The 9009-nt window shown below is 40.0% G+C and overlaps 1 pseudogene across 1 annotated transcript; it reads right to left on the bottom strand.

Moving 5' to 3' along the window:
* Positions 1-8100: 8100 nt before the first annotated feature.
* On the bottom strand, positions 8101-8646 carry LOC308524790 (ADP-ribosylation factor-like protein 1; annotated as a pseudogene). Its single transcript has one exon. The product of its transcript is annotated as an ADP-ribosylation factor-like protein 1 (transcript).
* Positions 8647-9009: the final 363 nt, after the last annotated feature.

The following is a 9009-nucleotide window of genomic DNA, read 5'->3' on the forward strand; positions in this document are numbered from 1 at the left end:
AGATTTACTACTGCTTTGTTTCTGTTTAGTCTTCCTATTGTGGGCATAATACCTATTGTTTGTGCTGCATGCTCAGATAATTTAAAATAGAAAAACAAATTAAACATTAATAAATGTAGTTCAAGTAGTAGATGAAGACTAAAAGAAGGAATACTTTGGTAGGGAAGATATTTAGGAACTAACTCAAACTCCCTTATTTTATGACATTGTTTTTATTTATTGTTTTGTCCTGTCTTTTCAGGTATTTTTTTACATTGGTTTTGCATTAGATTAGGACTATAAAAATTAGTAACTAAGCAAATAAAGGAACCAGAATCAGAGCTCAAATGTTCTGATTTCAAGCTAATAATAGTAGTTACTATTACAAGCAACTACATCAATTATCACATTAAATCATCAAAATAACTGTGTGAAAAGTAATCTTATCAGCATTCTGAGGCATTGGAGACGGGAGGGAGATATGCAGAAACTTGCCCAGGAAAACACAGCAAGAAAATGCTGATATAGAGATGGAGCCTAAATCTGTTTGTGCCCCAAAGCCCATTCTGGTAATCAAAATCTAAATTTCAACACTCTCAAGTTGCTAACAGATTCAAAATCTTCATCCAGTGTATTTGAGCACTGAAGAGAAATCACTGGCTTAATTATTAAAACTGGACTCATTCCAGAAATGTTTGTGAGAACTAGAAAAATGTAAATAGAGACGAGCCTTGGTTTATATCCATGGTAGCATTCCCCTCAGCAGCCCACCAGTGTGTTGACATTTCTCTTGCAGATTCTGAATTTTCCCTCCTACAGATACATGGAGAAGGCCATCAGTCCCAGAAAGGCACTGGTGAGAATACAAACCAAATTATCTATCTTTTTGCCCAAAACCAGATGTTAGATCTCAGTTCAGCAACCTCAGTACTTGGGTTCTGGCTAAGAAAGTATTCAGAGTCAAGACTCAAACTATAAGGAAACGTTTATTTAGAAAGTCACAGAAGTAGAGGAAGTGAGCTGTAGAAGAAATGGCCCCAGAAAACAAGTTACAGAGGCAAAAAAACAAAAAACAAAAAAGGGCCCTTAGAGGTGGGGGGGCGGGGGGGAGAGAGAAAGAGAGAGAGAGAGAGAGAGAGAGAGAGAGAGAATGTACTTTGAGGATGAAAGAGGGAGGAAAGGTGCTGCCGTGTTCCGGAAAAAGAGGAACCAATAAATCTAGATTTAAATCCATCTCCCCGTGCACTGGCTTGTGATTATTTTCAGATCACTGGCCTCTCTGAACCATGTTTATCATCCCATAAAAGAGGAATAATAGCACATGCTTTATTGGATGGTAGTGAGAATTAAGTAACCTTGTCTAGGTAAAGCTCCTGGCAGAGGTCAAGTTCCAAACAAATATATCCATGGTTCTTGTCAGATTGACTAGTTACCACCTGGGAAGACACATTTTACTTTTTGGCATGTCTCAGCCAGATCATGGGCTCCCAGCAGAGGTTGTCCTCATGGCTCTAGGTAATCCAGAAGGAGAAAGCCGAACATTGGTGTACCCAACCTTATTTCAGGCATATTTTAAAATCCTGAAACTGGGTGGCCAGACAAATAGCAAGACTCATTCCGGAAATAAATGTCAGTTGGCATTTATGTCAAAGGCAACTACTGTGGCCAGAGCAGAATCAGTGTGACCCACCAGAGGACGATGCCCACTTCTCAGGGAAAGCATCAGACTGGATGTCTCCTAATCTGGACTTTGTTTTTCATCTCTTCCCAGCAGGTTCAGAGAGTGAGGCTGATGAAGCAATTTCTTTTCCTTCCCCCCCTCCCTCTGGCCCAGTCATGTTTGGCATACTTTACAAACTCTAGAGCAGTGGTTCTCAACCTTCCTAATGCCGTGACCCTTTAATACAGTCCCTCATGTTGTGGTGACCCCCAATTTCATTGTTACAAATTGAACATAAGTAAAGCATAGTGATTCATCACAAAAACAATATGTAATTATATATGTTTTCCGATGGTCTTAGGCGACTTCTGTGAAAGGGTTGTTCAACCCCCAAAGGGGTCGCGACCCACAGGTTGAGAACCACTGCTCTAGAGGGGGAAAAAAAATGTTTTCCCAGCTAGCACTCCAAAGCACGAAAGCATGAATGGAAGAGCCCTGTGCCAAACCGGTTACACTGTGACATCGTGGAAAGGTAAGATGGACCATGAAACAGAGCAATGCAGCCCTGTCTTTCCTGTCCTTAATGACAGACAATGATGGTATCGTTCAGGGAACTAAAACAAAACTCTGGGGAGAAAAACAAAAACAGAACTTTAATTTTCAAAGACTCTCAGTGCTCTGTGAAACCTGTCAGTGCCTCTGATTCTTTTGTTCCATTCAGATTCTCCTTGCACAGCCAGCCCCAGACCTCCCGTATCCAAACAGATTGAAAAATATTGATTTTTAACACCACCAGCGAAGGCCTTCTTAGTCAGCTCTCAGGGAACACGTGTGCAGAATGAATTTGGCAAGCTGACTCAAGTCAACCCTGGCTGGATCCTTGCTCCTTATCCTGCAGATAAGCCTAGAGAGGCAGCCTGGATTCCAGCAAAGGGCAGCCTGCTGTGCCGCCTTCGCTTTCTGAGAATCCCAGGACTTCCTAAGACATGGGCGACTTGGCAGAGTCAGAAAGGAAACTAAAGAGCTAGCCTTAAGCAGAGATATTTGGGGTTGGAGTGGATGAACAGTAGGGAGTTTAGGAATCCCTTCTCAAAGTCGGGACAGACTGACAAGTCTATCATGACTTGACTTAGCTCACTTCTGCAGCCTCATGAGGACTTCCTTGCCCTTGAAGCTCTAGCCAAATGAATTACTCACAGTTCCTTGAACTCGCCCTACCTGCTCGCCTCCTGCAGGTGTGCTCAAACAGTGCATCTTCCAAATGCATTTCCCTTTCATAGCACAAATCCCATTGTGATGTAAATGCATGGTCACTTCCCAGTTTTCTGCATTATATAGGGAGTTCTTACAGCGTGATGTAGTGGATCTTTTTTACTCTGTGCCTTCCGTGCCCAATAATGGGCATTTACAAATATTTCTAACCAAACATGAACTGCATGACTGACTAAATAAAAGGGCGGGAAAAGGCAAGAGTCCATTTTCAGCCCTGTCTATCACTAGTAGGCTATTGAAAACATACTAACCTTACCACTTAATGGTTCTCTCTTTGTCCTAGTAACAAACAAGCTAAGTGCTTTATACACGGTGTTCCTTTTCCTCTTCTCACTACCACTGTGAGATAGTGAGAATTACTAGCCCCATTTCGGCAGGAATATAAAATAAGTAGAGGCTCAGGAAATAGAGTAACGTGTACAGTTCAAACATTTAGAAAGTAACAGCCAAGGTTTGTACGGTGATGCATGGTCTCCCTAGGATGCTCAAGATGTGAACAAATGCAAGGACACTCATCGATGGGAAATCTAAATTCCTCTCTTGGAACCATTCATTCTTTCACTCATTCATTCCTCTATCAAATTTTGCATCTGTTCAATATTCATTTAGAACCCATTTTAAACAGGACTTTGTGTTAGGCTTTAGGGAATGCAAAAAAGAACAACACTCCTATTTTCAAAGACCTTGTAATTTCATTGGAAACATGATAACATGGAGAGCTGCAATATAAGTTCAGTCCCTCAAGAGCTATGAAAATATAACAGAAATTAAAGGGGAAGATAATCTCCATTACAGGAGTTTTTAAGCAGATCCTTGCCTCTTTCCATCCCCCAAATAATACCAACCCACTCCACTAGCAGGAACACCAAGAAGTAGCCCACCTGTAAGGTAACCACTTAAAAAGGTATTGCCTGCTCAGAAACATTCAGTTACTTCTTGTTGTTAAACAAAATTATCTTAACTTATTAACATGCCATTATCTAGTCCTACCTACATTTATGTGTTTATCTTCTACATCTATATTAAAATTCCTGACTGGCTCTCCCCATGTTCTAAATCTATCCTGTACCCTCTGCTTTCATCTTTGTTCCAGCTACATCCATTGGGACTAGATTTCTTCTTTATATTTAGACTTTTTTTTGCCAACTATACGCTCTCTCTTTCCTGGATTCTTCTAAAACAGTTTGCTTCATGTAGGTTTCTCCACTTTTCTAGAGTTTTGTCAGAAAATATTGAATTATCCTGGGTTGAAATGAACTGTTTAGATGTCAGGCTCCCGTTCCAGTCTGTGAACATCTTAATAACCACAACAGTTTCTCATTCATCTCTATACCTTCAGAATCCAGCCTAACACAATGGCATGTGCAATATACTCAGTGAATGTCTGAAAAAAAAATGACTAGACTGGCCAATTCTATGTAACACTTACTTGTTCAAACACCCTATCTTTTGCTTTCACCTCATCATAGTTCCCAGCACAGTCTTTGTACATAGTAGGTGTCCACTAATTATTTTTGATGAATGGAAAAAATGTTGATTTCACCATAGGAGTGATCTAATTTAGTTTATTAATTACTGCATTTTTTAGTATCTAGATATGGTAGATATTAATAAGCAACTGTCAATTAAATAGATTCCAATTCCCAAATGTCTAGCCAAGGAATAGACTGGCCACACTGCTTTCCTGGCGCTTCCTCCATTTCCCACATGTCAACCGCAGAAGCAGTGCTTTGTAAAAAGTGTGACTTCCTCTCAGCTGGAGTTGATGGTTCTAAGGAAAAGAAACCATCATCAAACTGCTCAGGGCTCTCTCCTGGGAATGTTAGGCTTGGGACATAGGGCATTAAGTTGATTCGTTTGAGCTGTTAGATGAAGATATTAAGGTAAAGAGCACGTCATGATGACTTCAAAGCTTTTTAGTGTGATTGTCCCTTAGGTTCAGTTGAAAACCTGTCCTTTCTATGACATAGTTGTCCTATATGACATCTGGGTGGACATCTAATTTTTTTTAATTTTTATTTTTTGGTTTAAGCTTATCCAAAATGGATTTTTTTGTTACTGGCTTTCAAAAGAGCCTTAATGATTACAGATAACATTCTGATAAAAGATGGGTGATATGATGGAGAACAAGAAGGAATACATAACACTAAATTACACAACAGAACTATAGACTTGTACCTAGGACCTTTCCAAATGCAAGATAGGGAGACTCAAGCAATAAGAAAAGCCACTGAGAAGTTGCCTGACCAAATAAAATACTACATAATAGTTTCATAAGAAATTACTAGACAATCGAGGTAGGAAAGCAGGCAGGTCATATCAATGGTATTCCATGAGCAATGAGCAGTAGCCCAGCTGGACTTAGAATGGAAAGGAAGAGAGTACAGAGTAACACTAGAACTTGGATATCAGTCTACTCTGTCACAAAGGAATTTCTTCCTTCCTTCTTTTTTCCTTTCATGTGTGAATGTGTGTGTGTGTGTGTGTGTGTGTGTGTGTGTGTGTGTGTGTGTAAAACCCTAAGCAACCATCTGACTGTTTGACTGTCCGACTGGTAGCTATGACATGCACTGAGCACCAGGGGGCAGATGCTCAATGCAGGAGCTGCCGAGCTGCGGTGACTTGGCAGCTGCTGTTCTCAGGTGACGCACCTGAAACCAGACAGGAGGAAGCCCAATTGTGGGGTGCATCACCCGAGAACTGCCCTTTCGCAATCCAGGACCCCTCAGGGGATGTCGGAGAGCCAGTTTCAGCCTGATCCCCACAGGCCAGGCTGAGGCACCCCACCGGTGCATGAATCTGTGCACCAGGCCTCTAGTATGTGTGTGTGTGTGTGTGTGTGTGTGTGTGTGTGTGTGTGTGTATTCAATTATATACCAGGCATACTACTTAATGCTAAAGTTATGGTGAATAAAGACTTTCTCTTTACATCAAGAGCCTCCTGACATTCTTGTGTGAGAGGTAGAGTATACTGTGATAGGTACTATGTCTAGAATTGCATTATGGGAGTGTAGGTTAGGGGAATTAAACCTGTATGAAGGTTCCATAGACAGTTTCACTAAAAAAGCAATGCTTGAGAAGCTCTAAGAGATGCATAGCATTTAGTTGTGCCAAGAAGAGTGCTGTAATAAGAAAGGGTATTCTAGGAAGAGGAAACAGCATATGCAAAGGCATGACAACTGGATAGAGTATGACATATACAGAGGGGTGATAATTTTTCCAAGTTTATATTTCAGTGGAATAAACAAGTAAATCAATAATTGCAATGATAACTTCTTTGACAGAAATGAACAGAGAGTGCTATATGCAAAGAGTTAAAGAAAAAACAGCCCAGTCTGTTGAGGTGGTTGAGACTATGGAAGACTTCCTGGAAGAGTTTAAAGATGAGTTTAAATAAAAGGATATTCAAAAAGAGAAGGAGTGGTAAGGGAGGATTTTAATGCTAAACAAGTAGTATCTGAACAGACATTGGAAAGGTTGACTTAATGGCAGAATGAGTGGTTCACTCTCTATGCTTCAGAACAACAGGAAGGAGAAAGGTCTAATTTTATTCATAGTAGCAAATATTGCTTTCCAACAAAAGCTACATTAAGAAACAGAGGTAGTGGATTCAGTACAGGGAGCAGAATATTGGTGTAAAGGAGGCAAATAGTCAAGATGGAAGCGGTTAAATGGGAACTGACACTTGGCTACCATGCTGAGAGGCAATACAGAGTGAGAGAGACTGTGGCAAGGTGGGGAGTACAGGGCCTATCTAGGGTGCAACATTCTGTAATTCTAAGCAATTGTCATGCAGGAACACAACCTCAAAGTTTCTAGATCTTTCTTAATGCCAAGCAGAACCACATTGTGTATGTGTAAGAAATCCCCTTGCCCTGGCTGGTTTGGCTCAGTGGATAGAGCATCAGCCTGCGGACTGAAGCTTCCCAAGTTCGATTCTGGTCTAGGGCATGTACCTCGGTTGCGGGCACATCCCTAGTGGGGGGTGTGCAGGGGGCAGCTGATCAATGTTTCTCTCTCATTGATGTTTCTAACTCTCTACCCCTCTCCCTTCCTCTCTGAAAAAAAAATCAATAAAATATACTTAAAAAGAAAGAAAGAAATTCCCTGATGCCAATGTCACACTCTATGGGATGTCACTCTCTGAGGTAAATAAAACTTTTTTTTACAATGCTTCTTAAAATATATCTTCATTTCCTTCAATGTGATATTTTAAAAATATGTTGTGAATTCATCAAATATAATCATTTAGGACTGTTTTTACTACCTCTACTAGTATGGACAGATAAATTTACAGGCATTATTTTGAATGTACAGTCTACTTCAGTTAGCATAATTTTATGTAGGGAGTTATATCATTTGAACTTACATATGGTGTAGTTCATGGGACAAGCTTCTGACCCTGAAGTCTCACTCTGAGCCCAGCTCCCAGCTTACTAGCAGTTGGGCAAGCCAAGCTATCAACCCAAGATTCAACATATCCATAAAATGAAAACATTACATTACAACCTGTCCTATCTACATCATAGGGTTCTTGTAAAAAATGACTAGGTATCAACATACATAGAATTTTTTCAACTATAAAGTACTATAAAATAACAATTAGAGATACATCAGTGAAGTTAACTATCAAAATAATTATTTTAACTTCATGCCTATAACCAAAAGCTTTTAAATGAAACAGTTTAAATAAAGTGGTTACTGAGCAAATGAAAACTATATTACTCACACTATGTTCCTAGACTACCTTACTGAGTCTAATTTTTGGAAAAATTTAATTCATTTTAGAGGGGAAATAATCTGAGCTAAGGTATTTATTAGTGTTTATACAAATAATCTGCAAGCACTCATTCAAAAATAGGGTGTTTTTTCCCCCTCAATAAGAGTGCATTCTTTAATAGGACTGTATTTGAATAAGAATTCCACACAAATAGAATATATACCTTAATAATACAAGAAAGCAAGGAAGGAATGTTTTACATCATACAGACCAGTCAGTTGGTTCAATCATGATGAGTTATCCTTCCAACCAAATACTTATTTTTTATATTTATTACAAATGTGTAGTCAGTTCAGTATATGCCAACAATCACACACAGCTCTAACATTTAGTAGTGTGAAGCACTCTTAACTATTTCCAAAGGGACATGGGATGTGGTCTTCATTTCAGAAGAGCAAAAGTGATTGGATTACTGTCTGCTCTTTAATGCTTCACCTAACCATTCCACTGCCTCATCAAGGCCAGTGCCTTTGGTTGCTGAAGATTTGAATATTTGCCATTTTCGGTCCTTTAAGGCAGGTAACCCAAGTGAATTTGCCATCTCTGAGAGAGTCATAGCCTGTTTCATGTCCTGCTTATTTGAAAATACCACCAAAATGGCTTTTCTCAGCTCTTCTTCCTCCAACATGGCAACTAACTCTGATTTGGAAATGCCAATTCGGTCTCGGTCACAACTGTCTACTACATAAACGATGGCATCTGTGTTCGAATAATAACATCTCCAGTGTGGCCTGATACTGGTCTGTCCTCCTAAATCTCAGACTTGAAATTGAAGGTTCTTGTATGTTTCCGTCTCAAGATTAAATCCAATGGTAAGAATAGTAGTAGCAACCTCTCTAACCTGTAATCTGTACAAAATTGTAGTTTTTCCTGCTCCATCTAATCCCAAAATTAAAATCCTCATTTCCAGGGTTCCGAATAGACTCGAAAATATACTTGAGAAAAAGCCACCCATGATGAAGCGCCTGTCCGCCCTTGTCAATCATCAGAGACAGGCCCGGCCTCGGCAGCAACTCTTCTGGATCCCCGGTGCCTCCACCTCCCCTTGACTTGGCCTCCGGTGGCTCGGAGGCGGTTTCCTTGGAAGCCTAGTCAGCCAGAAACTTCCACGTCGGCCACCCGGCCAAATAAAACACTATTTTTGCAAGTCAGAAACACATCAGAACTCCATAGCTTGTGATGTTCAAGTTAAAACTAGATGGCAGACAAGCTGAAAATTTAACCCAAAAATCTGTCATAAATGTTTCCCTGTTGAGTTTGAGTTAAACTTCAGAACCAACTGATATATGGTATAATAACTTATGTTTTCTTTTTCCAA

This window comes from Myotis nattereri (genome assembly GCF_964212035.1).
Source record: "Myotis nattereri genome assembly, chromosome: 9".
NCBI classification, from domain to species: Eukaryota; Metazoa; Chordata; class Mammalia; order Chiroptera; family Vespertilionidae; genus Myotis; species Myotis nattereri.